Source organism: Haliotis rufescens, unplaced genomic scaffold, assembly GCF_023055435.1.
Source record: "Haliotis rufescens isolate VD_foot unplaced genomic scaffold, xgHalRufe1.0.p SCAF_5, whole genome shotgun sequence".
Classification (NCBI taxonomy): domain Eukaryota; kingdom Metazoa; phylum Mollusca; class Gastropoda; order Lepetellida; family Haliotidae; genus Haliotis; species Haliotis rufescens.
In genome coordinates, this window is record NW_025964223.1 from 19,269,411 (window position 1) to 19,283,457 (window position 14,047).

The 14,047-nt window shown below is 39.6% G+C and overlaps 1 protein-coding gene across 1 annotated transcript in view; it reads right to left on the bottom strand.

The window, feature by feature from the left end:
* Positions 1-14,047, bottom strand: part of LOC124145256 (cleavage stimulation factor subunit 3-like) — a 53,367-nt gene that overhangs the window by 32,139 nt on the left and 7,181 nt on the right. The window lies entirely within an intron of this gene.

The following is a 14,047-nucleotide window of genomic DNA, read 5'->3' on the forward strand; positions in this document are numbered from 1 at the left end:
GTCCCTGACTATGCAGGGATAGAACTACAAGCCAGTTTTGCTTATGTTAGAGGTATTCTAAGGGCTAGTAAAATTTCAAACATGTTGGGGATGTTTCTATGTGTTATCACTATTCGGGCTAGTAGACTTTCTAGGTTAATTTCTACTATCCCTGTCAATGTCTTTTTGACTGAGGTCTTTCATGGGGGACAATCTTAATATCAGCGTGTGATAGAGTATGGTTTTATGCCGCTTTTAGCAAAATTCAAGCAATGTCACAACAGGCAGAAATGGGCTCCACACATGGGGAATCAAACCCAGGTCTTTGGCATGATGAGCGAAGGCTTTAACCACTACACCACCCCACTGCCCCATCTTAATATAAGTGAACGAGTGAGTCAATGATTGACATTTAAAGGTGTAAAGACTCTAGGTCAGGTAAACCTGTGAAATGAGTGAATGAGGGATATCAGCAAGTTTGTTCGAATACCAGTCTCAGTCACTGATTCAACATGTTCAAGGGGATCTCCTCCTTTTTCCAACACATTAATTCAGGACATGCAAGATCCATTTTTGTGTGTGAAACTTGAGGCTAAATTATTTCATTATGCCTTATCCTCTACAACAACCCCCCCCCCCCCCCACCCCCCCCCACCCCCCCCCCACCCCCACCACCACCACCACCACCACCACCCTTAGCTGATCCCCTTTGTATCCTCACTGCTCTTACATAAAAGATCTCAAAATGAAATAACTCCAGATCATCATCAATGCATCATCGATTTTCTGTGTATGATTCAACTGGTAGTTTCTTGCAGACCGTTATTTCCTATGAACTACCATGTATGTCCTGATGGCGTTGTGTTCAATTAACTTCTGATTTTGGATTACTGTATTCCCTGTATTAAGTGCCCTGCTTCAATAACCAACTTCTAGACCAATCTGCAAGTAATCTTTATAAGCCTAAGGCTGAAACTCTATGCGACAGTCCATACTCTCTTGTGCACATTATAGATGTTTTTACAGAAAAAGCAAAGCAGAAGGAGAATATAATTGCCTAATAAATATTATCAAAATAGTTTTAGTTTCATCAACATATAAACCAATTTTGTTCACTACCTCTCGATCTCTGAAAACAAACTTAGGTAGCCGTGTATGGTTTTGGGAAGCACTTGCCTATCCCAGAGTTCTTATTAGGGCGAATACAGTATTCGAAATCAAGCTTGTGAAAAACATGCCAAATACAGTAAAACTTTGAACCAGAAAGTCACATGCCTCTAGTTTCCCTGCTTATGATGGCTGCCTGAAAATAAATCGAGTCTGGGCTAGACAATCCAGTGATTGACATGGGAAACAAGGATCCATGTCATTGGCATATGATGAGTGAGTCTGACACCTCTTGGATTCCCCATGGGGTCATAGCTATGGCTACCCAACAACAGAAGTATATATGCACTTCAGGTCTTATGACCTGAGCCGACCAGTCCTTGTTTTAGCCCCCTAATGCTGAGCACCAGGCAGGGTGACAACAAATACCATTTTTTAACATCTCCTTGGATCACTTCTAAACATGATGTGCACTTCAGCTGTAATTACATCACTTCCTCTCGTTTCCATGATTTCTGGTTTATGAAACAAGGGCCCAAAGCAGTTAAAATTAAAAAACAAAGTCTTTAGCCTCAGAAAGTCTTTCGCCTCTAGCCACTTTAGAGTGCAAGTCTCATGGGCATATACAACTTTGCAGAATTGGATAGATTGTATAGAGATATAGAGGCTCCATAAATGGTCATGTGGGAGGTAATTTCCTCAAAAATTACATGCTTGATTTCACAAGCTGCCCCTCCGTTCACACCCAAACAAGGAAGCCTCCGTTCACGGTCATGGTCAGCTGCACACCACCTCGGTAAAGCAAACCTGTTCTTTAACCTATATATATCCCGCTCACTGTGTCACGATACCTTGTATCTATATCCCGCTCACTGTGTCAAGATACCTTGTATCTATATCCTACTCACTGTGTCAAGATACCTTGTATCTATATCCCTCTTACTTTGTCAAGATACCTTGTATCTATATCCCTCTCAATCTGTCAAGATACCTTGTATCTATATCCCTCTTACTTTGTCAGGATATATTGTATCTATATCCCTCTAACTTTGTCAAGATATATTGTATCTATATCCCCCCAATTTGTCATGTGTTATATATTGTACCTATGTCTATATATTTTGACAGAACAGCAGATTGTATTTGTATACTGAAACGCACACAATAATTGGTGAATACCAAGGCGGCTCTAAGATGGATCACCCTTCAAATGACAGCAATGTATACAATCAATAGTGCACATCAATATATTACAAAAAAGAAAGGAAAGGTGTAGTTTGCCTTTATTCATTTCAAAAAGGCATTTGATCTTGAAAACAGACAAAGAGTATTGTATGTGTTACTGAATAATGGTATCCATGGTAACATTTTCCAAATAATGGAAAATATGTAAGCAGTAGTTAGGTCAGCAGTATTATGTAATCAGGCAGGGAATCTTTCAGCATAATTTACCTAACTTAGTGGAGTAAAACAAGGATGCATTATGAGCCCACGTATTAATGAACTTTTTGAAGATGAAATTCATATTTCAGAGGAAATGTTCAATATTATTGCTCTGCTTTCTGCAGATGATCTCATTGTATCAGATAAATTTACAGAACAGATTAAATGCACAACAAGATTATTGCGATAAATGGGGTATGGAAGTTAATACTGAAAACCAAAAGCAAGATTTTTTTTGAAAATGGCAGCCCCTCTCCAGTTATGAAAGATGGTCATTGAATAGTAGGTAACTAGAAGTAGTAAGTAAGTAGCTATAAATATTTGGGATTAATGGTTACACCGAAATTATTTTGGACGAGAGTGTGTAAGATTCTCTTGGAACATGCTAATAAAGCCCTTTTCGCTGTAAGATCCACAATACCGATAAGGAATCTTCATCCACCCATATATAAATTCCCACCAATAATTTGTAGGAAAATAATCTCTAGTTTATTATATGGAAGCGAAATATGAGGATTTGTTCCTAAAGAAAGTATTGAATGTATTTATAGGAAATTTTAAATAGGGGTGGGGTAAAGATTTTCCAATGCGGCCACCTATGAGGGGGAAAACTTGCTATAAGTTCTATTTATTATGTTAAATGTATTAAATATTGGTTAAGGTTATTAAATATGAATGATGATAGATACCCTTTTCAACGTTGTATTATGATGAGAAATACATGTGATAGAAGATACCAAAATTAGGTGAGGTGAGGTGAAATTGGGTTTAACGTCGCGTCCAAGATTATTGCACTTATATAGCGAAGTGCATGTACGTGGGTGTGTTTGTGTGGCTGCTTGTACTAGCCCGGACTGATGCCGATTTATAGTGATAGCTCACTGAGATACCATGCCGCAGTTTAACATGAATACCCCACTCAGACACAGTATACTGACTCCGAGCCGACCAGTCCTTGTTTTAGCCCCTTAATGCCGAGCGCCAGACAGGGTAACAACAAGTACCATCTTTTAACGTCTTTTGGTATGACGCGGCCGGGGATCGAACCCCGGACCTTCCGCTCTCCGGGCGGACGCTCTACCACTAGACCACGGAGGCGGTCACCAAAATTAGGAGGCCAATATGAAGAATCTCCACGGCAAATATGGATTTGGCCCAAGTGTTGGTAACTCAGATGTGGTTATCCAGTTAATTTAACATTGAGTGAGTGAGTATGGTTTTATGCCGCTTTTAGCAATATTCCAGCAATATCACGGCGGGGGACACCAGAAATGGGCTTCACACATTGTACCCATGTCTGGAATCGAACCCGGGTCTTCAGTGTGACGAGCGATCGCTTTAACCACTAGGCTACCCGACCACCCCAATTTAACATTGAGTTAGAGATTATAGTGTTCAAGACTGGCTCTCCTCAATGGTCTCAAACCCCCCTGTGGGATACTATACACAATTTAAATCAAGTGTTCGATGAAAGAACTATATTGTTAATTTCAGTATTTCTAAGTATAGAACTGAATTTCAAACTTAGAACTGGTTTAAAACATTGATGTCCAGAAATACATAAGAAAAATAATTCTTCTGAAAATGAAGATGATTTTCTATGTCCACTATGTTGATGTCCTCGAAATGTACACGTAAACTTCAGATGTCCTCTGTACTCTCAAATAAGAAGTAAATACTTACTTTGAAAATTCGAACATATTTTCAAAGCATGACATTATGGTATGCATAATGATGAGATGAATTTGAACATTGCAGAATATGCTTTTCATTTATTTTCTATAAAAGTGAGTGAGTGAGTTGGGTTTAACTCCGCTTTTAACATTAACATTATTCCAGTTATATCACGGCGTGTCAGCTTAATGTGGGAGGAAAGCCTGGAGTGAAGCAGGTCTCAGACGTTTACCACTTCGGTGAAACCCATGAGCACAGGTGTGGTGCTGACAAACCTAGAAACATAATCGGGGCGAACCGGGACGGGACGCGAACCCACAACCATAGGTTTCTGGTGTGCCAAAGGGACGCAACTCTGCACAGTGAATCGAGGTGCCTTAGACAACTGGGCCACCCGTGCCCCCCATTTTGTATAAGAAATGCTTATACTTAATCTTAATATGCATGATACTAACATGGGCACAACTTCGCTAATTTTCACTGTAAGCAAAATAAAATTTACGATGATGTGCTTGGGGTGACTTGGGGGCATGCTTTCCTGGACATTTTAAAAAATTAGATGCCCTTTAACGCCATTTCCTACATTTTGGACCGTTTATGTTAGATTTGATTTGTAACAAATATTGTTAATTTATTTATTATGTCTAATTAGTGATATATATATATGTGTTTCCCCCTCCAACACATTTTTCGATTTTCATTCAAGAAATATCTATGGTGACAAATAAAATTTGAACATTAAAACGAACCGATATTATGTGTGTGAGTTTTTACATGTTTATTCGTGTGCGTAAAGATTACTATTTTCAAGTTAGACAATAAATATCATGTTCGACCGTGTAGAGTTTGAATTAATAATTTACTGCAGAGCTGATAAATTGAGGTTTAATTTGTGCTATTATTTAGGTGTAAACAATTGCTTTTTTGCTACAATGGTAGTTTCACCCCTGACTAATGTTCTGCATTGTTCTATACAATACCCACAACGGGTCACGTGACCTAAAACATGTTGGTTGGTTGGTTTGTTGTTTAACGCCGCACTCAGCAATGTTCAAGCTATATGACGGCAGTCTGTAAATAATCTGGACCAGACAATCCAGTGATTAATATCATGAGCATCGATCCACGCAATTGGGATCGATGACATGCATCAACAAAGTCAGCGAGCCTGACCACCCGATCCCGTTACTCGCCTTTTACGACAAGCATTGTCATCTTTTACGGCAAGCATGGGTTGCTGAAGACCGATTCTACCCCGGAATCTGCCCGTGACCTTAAACATGTATGAGTCGCATGGCCTTTATGATAAATCCTTGAATAAACGAATATGTCCCTCTCAATTATTCAATATATATTGCATATATAACCTTGTCAAAATGTGAAGGATATATTTCATCAATATCACGGTCAAGATGGCATGATTTATTGATTGTATATCCCCTTCAATGTCAGGATATGTCATATCTACATCAATGTCAATGTCAGTATATATTGTATAATATAATATCCAACTCAGTTTGTTAGGGTATATTGAATTATCCTTGTCAATTAATTCAGAGTGTCTGTCTACAAATCACACCATTTATAGTTCAAAACCTCAATACTATAGATATCTTCATACAGGGTTCATCAATGTGTTTTTAGGTGAGTGAGTGAGTGAGTGTGTGAGTGAGTGAGCGAGCTTTAGTTTTACACCGCTTTCAGCAATATTCAAGAAATAGTGTCTGTGTACATAACACACCATTTATAGTTCAAAACCTCAGTACTAAAGATATCTTCATACAGGGTTCATCAATGTGAGTGAGTGAGTGAGTGAGTGAGTGAGTGAGTGAGTGAGTGAGTGAGCTAGCTTTAGTTTTACGCCGCTTTCAGCAATATTCAAGAAATATCACGGCGGGAACACCAGAAATGGGCTTTACACATTGTACTCATGTCGGAAATTGAACCTGGGTCTTAGGCATAATGAGCAAACGCTTAAACCACTAGCCTGTCAGACACCGCAATGATGAAGTTTATGGGGTTATTGTCATTGTGTACAATTATCACAACCCATCTGTAAGGTTATTTTAATGTGTATAAATACATCCACACATTTATGAGGTTATTGTCAATGTGTATAAATACACCCACCCATCTATAATCAAAGCCATTGAAAATGCAATTGCTTTTGATGAGCGCAATTGTGAAAAGAGTAATTGCCCAAATCTTTTTTAAATATCATGAAAGTGCTGTGAGGGATATGTGTCCCCCTGTGACAGTTCGGGTTCGACCATCTTGGAGCAATGAGTCTGAAAGTGAAAAACGCAACTGTGAACACTGCACAGAAACACGGCCACTGTAGCTGGCCAGATGCTGTACATGAAAAGCCAGATCCCCGGTCCTTTTCAAGCACACACGAAAATGGTCATCGGTCACTTGCCCAATATGCCAAGAGTGAGTGAGGTTTTACGCCGCTTTTAGCAATATTCCAGCAATATGACGGCGGGGGACACCAGAAATAGGCTTCACACATTGTACCCATGTCGGGAATCGAACCCGGGTCTTCGGCGTGACGAGCGAACGCTTTAACCACTAGGCTACCCGACCGCCCCCAATATGCCAAGACTCGACCAAGCCAGCAGGAACCATGCGATCGGAATGCATCAAGAAGGGGCAACTCAAGTGATCGACGCCAGATGTTTTAACATCCATCCATGCACGACAACTTGACTGTGGCATCGTTTCAACACAACGTGGACAGCTGCTGATCGTCCGAGACTTGGTGCAGCACCTGTGACGACACCTCACCCAGACCGTCACATCCGTCTTTTGCACATTCGGAACAGATTCAAAGCAGCTGTAGATACAGTGAGAGAGAGAGTATGGTTTTACGCCACTTTTAGCAATATTCCAGCAATATCACAGCGGGAGGCACCAGAAATGGGCTTCACACATTGTACCCATGTCGGGAATTGAACCTGGGTCTTCGGCGTGACGAGCGAACACTTTAACCACTAGGCTACCCGACCGCCCCCGACTTTTGGGACCAGTCAATGCTGCACCAGCCCCCAAAACATCAGAAGGCGCCTGGCTGCATTTGGCATACGGTGCCATCCTTATGCACGTGCTGCACCAACACAGGATTGCCAGACAGCGACGGGCAGCTATTGGGAGCTATCTGCAGAATACACTATAGGCATATGTCTTCTGTGACAAGTCCCGTTAAAAACAAAAGTTTTGGACACAGATCGCTTTGGAGGAGGCGATGTAATGGTATAGGGTGTCATCAATGCTCGTTTCCGGTCACAGTTGGTGGTTATCCAAGGCAACCTCAATGCCCCAGGTTATGTGAACCTTCGTCCAGCAGTATTGCCATTACTGGCTCAACATGGCGCCCGACATCAGCTTGTCTTCCAGCATGACAATGCACGTGCACACACTGCAAGGTTTACGGGAGACTTTCTGATCAGGAACAACATCCGAGTGATGAACTAGCCTGCCATGTCACCTGACATGAATCTAATTGAACACTTGTGGGACGAGCTTGGACGGAGGGTTCGAACTCAACAGCAACCACCATAGACAGCGGCGGAGCTGACACAGTCCCTACAACATCACTGGCAAAACATCCCACAACGTTTCCTGAGGCGTCTGTGTCAGTCCATGCCTCGGTGTCTCCAGGCATGCATCAGAGCACACTACTGATCCTCAGTTAACTTTCCTTCGTTCATCCACGGGCGTGTTTTTACGGACCTTATTGTTAACATTTTCATGTGATGGTTATGTCTGTCATTAGTGTTGGTTTCATTTTACTTTCACTGTACTAAAATCCACACCATCTGAACCTTGAATTGCATTTTCAATGGCTTTCAGTATATGAGCTTATTGTCAATGTGTATAAATATATCCGACCATCTATGAGCTTATTGTCAATATGTATAAATATACCCACCCATCTATGAGCTTATTGTCAATGTGTATAAATATACCCACCCATCTATGAGCTTATTGTCAATGTGTATAAATATACCCACCCATCTATGAGGTTACAGGTATTGTCAATGTGTATAAATATACCAACCAATCTGAACTTATTGTCAATGTGTAAAAATATACCCACCCTACTATGAGCATATTGTCAATGTGTATAAACATACCCACCCTACGAGGTTCTTGTTGTGTATAAATATGCCCATCCATCTATAAGGTTATTGTTATTGTGTATCAACATACCCACCCATCTATGAAGTATGTCGCCAACACGAATCAACATACCAACTGTTCTATGAATTATGTCGCCAATATGAATCAACATACCCATCCATCAATTCGGTCATTGTCAACATGTAAAACCATACCCACTGATTTATGAATTATGTTGCCAACGTGTATCAACATACTCACTGATTTATGAATTATGTTGCCAACATGCATAAACATGCCCACTGATCTATGAATTGTGTTGCCAGTATGTATCAACATACCCACTGATCTATGAATTGTGTTGCCAATATGTATCAACATACTCACTGATTTATGAATTATGTTGCCAACATGCATAAACATGCCCACTGATCTATGAATTGTGTTGCCAGTATGTATCAACATACTCACTGATCTATGAATTATGTTGCCAATATGCATAAACACACCCACTGATCTATGAATTATGTTGCCAATATGCATAAACACACCCACTGATCTATGAATTATGTTGCCAATATGCATAAACACACCCACTGATCTATGAATAATGTTGCCAATACGCATAAACATACCCACTGATCTATGAATTATGTTGCCAATATGCATAAACACACCCACTGATCTATGAATAATGTTGCCAATATGCATAAACATACCCACTGATCTATGAATTATGTTCTGAATATGCATTAACATACCCACTGATCTATGAATTATGTTACCAATATATATCAACATACCCACTGATCTATGAATAATGTTGCCAATACGCATAAACATACCCACTGATCTATGAATAATGTTGCCAATACGCATAAACATACCCACTGATCTATGAATTATGTTGCCAATATGCATAAACATACCAACTGATCTATGAATTATGTTCCGAATATGCATTAACATACCCACTGATCAATGAATTATGTTGCCAATATGTATCAACATACCCACTGATCTATGAATTATGTTGCCAATATGTATCAACATACCCACTGATCTATGAATTATGTTGCCATTATGTATCAACATACCCACTGATCTATGAAATATGTTGCCAATATGTATCAACATACCCACTGATCTATGAATTATGTTGCCATTATGTATCAACATACCCACTGATCTATGAAATATGTTGCCAATATGTATCAACATACCCACTGATCTATGAATTATGTTGCCATTATGTATCAACATACCCACTGATCTATGAAATATGTTGCCAATATGTATCAACATACCCAACATATGGCAGCAGTTTTTTTTGTATAACTTTCCCGTAAATATAGTCTACTTCTATTGTGTGTATCAGTTGAAAATCAATTACCGGGAGTGAAAAACGTAAACAAGTCTGTTCTCATGCCCATAAATCAGTTACGAGGACCACACAATGTATACAATCTTTTGGCGTTTCATGGAACGTCAGAGAGGTCACAGTGTTGTACATCACCAGTTCATAACATGGTGCAGCTCATATTCTGGTGCTGCAGCCTGATTCAGTTGGTTGCACCTAGTGCAGGTGGTAAAACAGAATGAAATCGTTCCCTGCAGTAACTATATACATGTTTTGTTTGTTGTTAAACGCTGCACTCAACAATATTCCAGATATATGACAGCATCTATATACATGTATGAGGATGTAACAGTATACACCCCTGTGCTAATATGCAACAGTATACACCCCTGTGCCAATATGCAACAGTATACACCTGTGCCAATATATAACAATATATCCTGCTGTGCCAGTATGTAAGAATATACCCTCCTGTGACAGTATGCAATAATAACTCCCCATGTGCCAGTATGTAACAATACACCCCCCTGTCCCAGTATGTAGCACTATACCCTCCTGTCCCAGTATGTAACACTATACCCCCTTGTGCCAGTGTGTAACACTATACCCTCCTGTCCCAGTATGTAACACTATACTCTCCTGTCCCAGTATGTAACACTATACCCCCTTGTGCCAGTATGTAATACTATACCCCCTTGTGCCAGTATGTAACACAATACCCTCCTGTGTCAGTATGTAACACTATACCCCCTTGTGCCAGTATGTAACACTATACCCCCTTGTGCCAGTATGTAACACAATACCCTCCTGTGCCAGTATGTAACACTATACCCCCTTGTGCCAGTATGTAACACTATACCCTCCTGTCCCAGTATGTAACACTATACCCCCTTGTGCCAGTATGTAACACAATACCCTCCTGTGCCAGTATGTAACACTATACCCCCTTGTGCCAGTATGTAACACAATACCCTCCTGTGCCAGTATGTAACACTATACCCCCTTGTGGGAGTGTGACACTATCCCCGCCTGTGCCAGTACATAACAATATAGTATTAGAATAGAAACTAAATTAAATGACAACTTTACAAGAGTTTTCGATTTGGTGCAGTTAGAACTCAATCTGGCATTTGTTGTCTTGTTGAATGAAGACTGAAGCATGGTTCCCACTTGTGTAGTGCATGGAAACTTCTGGACAATTTCAGCCTCCTTTTGGGGCTTTCAAGAAAACATTTCTTACCACATCTAAATGGACTCACAAAAGTCAGTGAGCGAGCGAGTTGGGTTTACGCTACTTTGAACATACATGTATTGCAGTAATACCATGGCATGTCAGCTTAATGAGGGACCAAAGTTATGCAGGTCTCAAACATTTACCACTTTGGTGAAACCCATGAGCAAGCTTACGGTGCTGACAAACCTGGAAAGATAATCAGGGCGAACACGGATCCAAACCCATAATCATGGGTTTCTGGAGTGCCCGAGGGACGCAACTCTAAACAGTGACTTGCGGCGCCTTAGATGAATGGGCCACCCATGCCCCCGCCAACTCACAAAAGTAATAGCAAGAAATATGTATGAGGGCCCAGGCCCAGAGACTCCTGGCTGCTAAAGATTATACCAATTTCCATGTACGCAGAGTAAGAGGGAGCCATGTTATGGCATGCTTCAGGATTATCTTCAGCCTTATAAGTGCATCATGTAGCCTCATAAAACAGATAAACCCTCCACATTTGTATAGAGTAAATAAACACAAGGCTAAAGATAAGTAAGATAAGCTTTTAAGTTGGTAATGTTTATTTCATCGCCAACATTACCACAATCTGAAGACCTTGGTACAATATCTGATACTAGTACACGTAGTGAAATAATATTATTATTCACCATGTCCTGTTATAAAATTTTCGGCATGGTAATATCCAAATCCTACCATGTCCCGAAGTAGTGATCATCTTGAAATATACGCTCAAATGATTAACTACACAATATCTTTTTATGAAAGATTTTGTCAGTCTGCAAGAAACAATCTGAAATAAAGTTAACTACAAGAAAGTATGACTTTTCGAACACATGAAATAACAAAATTTTAAAAAAAAGCAATAACATTTCAACAAAGAACATTAAGCCTGAAAGGGAACTTCATTAAACATGACAAGTTCAACACCTTTCTCTCCCAAACACATTCACACTTATTTACACTTACCTTGATGTGTTTTCACTAAATGTTTAGTAACCCGTAACCTGTATCCTTATTTGCCTTAAACTCCATCAAGAATTATCTGTCTCATATGAAAGTACCATAGCTCAAACACAATCAGTTCTTTCTTAAATCCCTAATAATTTTCATGCACTCTAAACAATTTTCTCCACATTAGATTTAAATGGGCCCTACCTGAAGGTGTTTATAAAAGCATATACTTCAACGAATGATGAGTGTGTGAGTGAGTGAGTAAGGTTTTACGCCACTTTTAGCAATATTCCAGCAATATCACGGCGGGTAACACCAGAAATGGGCTTCACACATTGTACCAATGTCAGGAATCGAACCCGGGTCTTCGGCGTGACACAACGATTGATGAATCAGTACTTCATCATATCCAGTGGCGTATTAACCTGATCAGTGTGTTGTGACAAGCTGTTATGTCATAATGTGTCTCAATCTGAAAAGCGCTGTTTTATTCTGCCTCTGCAGACTTACTTCAAAAAAAAAAGTGTAAACAAATTTTTAAATTTCATTCCAATTATGAAAATAGTCAACAGACAAAACATGTCCATCTGACATCTATCTTTAAAAAACAAAAAAAATTCATTATAGATTTGTATGAATAAAATGATAATGGTATCTTATGAAGGAGAGAGCAAACAAAAATTTGACTTCTCACCAACAGTAATATTTACCAAAAGACGACGTAAATGAGCTGAACATCATATCCTGCAGGAGTTTCATCATGCAGTTGTCATTCTTCTGTACAGATTAGATAGCCCAGAGAAAAAAAAAAGGCATAAAATATTTTTCAATGGAATACTCTTAATCAATAGTGTGGGGATGTCTACATAAGACTGGATTACTTTGGAGTGTCAACACATTAATGGAATTGCCAACAAAAATACAAATATTTGATACAATGTGACTGGACGATTGTGACACTGTATCAAATAATAGTATTTCTGGTTTTGTTGGAGATAATTACACGTATTACCCATGATTTAGAAATAACCCAGTTCATAAAAACCGTTGTGCACTGGTGCAAATATCACTTCACGCGCATCAGCATATTGTGTACATCACCCAGACAGCATTGTTCACGCCATTTGACAATTGTAGTTCCAAAACAGTGGTTGTTATAAGTGTATTTTTCTAAAGGGGGGCTCACAAGTATTAAGAGATACTGGGTCATAAAGAAATTATTAGCTCTGCTTGTGTGTCATGCTGATTTTACGAAACTCATGTCTGTATTTATGTATTACCCTTGCTCTCACTCTGTGAATACAAGCATTTTGACACCTGTTGCGTAAAATCAGTATGACACCTGCTCGTAAGATAATCTCTAACGTGTAGACACTCAACAGTAATCCAGACTTGCATGTGTAGACATCGAATGCCAAGCCAAATAAGTGTCAGGCACTGGGTACTGGGAGTGGAGGGTATTGTGTATGCATGTAATATGGGGAGGACCAGTACGACAAATGATGTTTACGTAGCGTGTAAACTGTCACCACTTTCACATCTCATTCACACAACGCAGAAAAAATTGAAACAACACAGTGAAAAGTCAAAGGCCATGTCAGTTTGAAGTGGTTTTATGCAAAATTCTCAAAAAGAGAAATAAACCCACAAGACAAACTCGATAAAGTAACCATGGTAACCTAAGCATGAAACAGTGCACAAAAAGCATACTTTCCTGAACTCAAGACTCGGCATCATACACAAGACATAAATGATCATTTTCATGCAATGGAATTTCCTCCTACAGCACTCCATGAAGACATGGCCTGCACACGAGTCATAGTCACATGGCCAGAAATGAAGCCACATCTGGTACACATTTCCAATAATCATTTATGCTTCAGGTATACAAGGACATATTCCAAAACAGGGTCCGAAATTCAAGAAAAGTTCTTTGCGTTTGCATGTCTAGACTGTCATCAATCTTGTCATCAATCTTGTCAAAATCAGTTCTTTTACAACACATGATACAAGGCCTTTCTGACTGAAGATCTGACAACCCTCCCTCAAAAGTGGCAACTGGAAAGCTCCATCTAAGGAAGGAAGTGTGGGTCCTTGAGCCAGTCAGCTTAGTTTCTTTACCGCCATGATTAAAAAAAAATTGATTTTAAAAATTAAACCCACAGAACACCAAC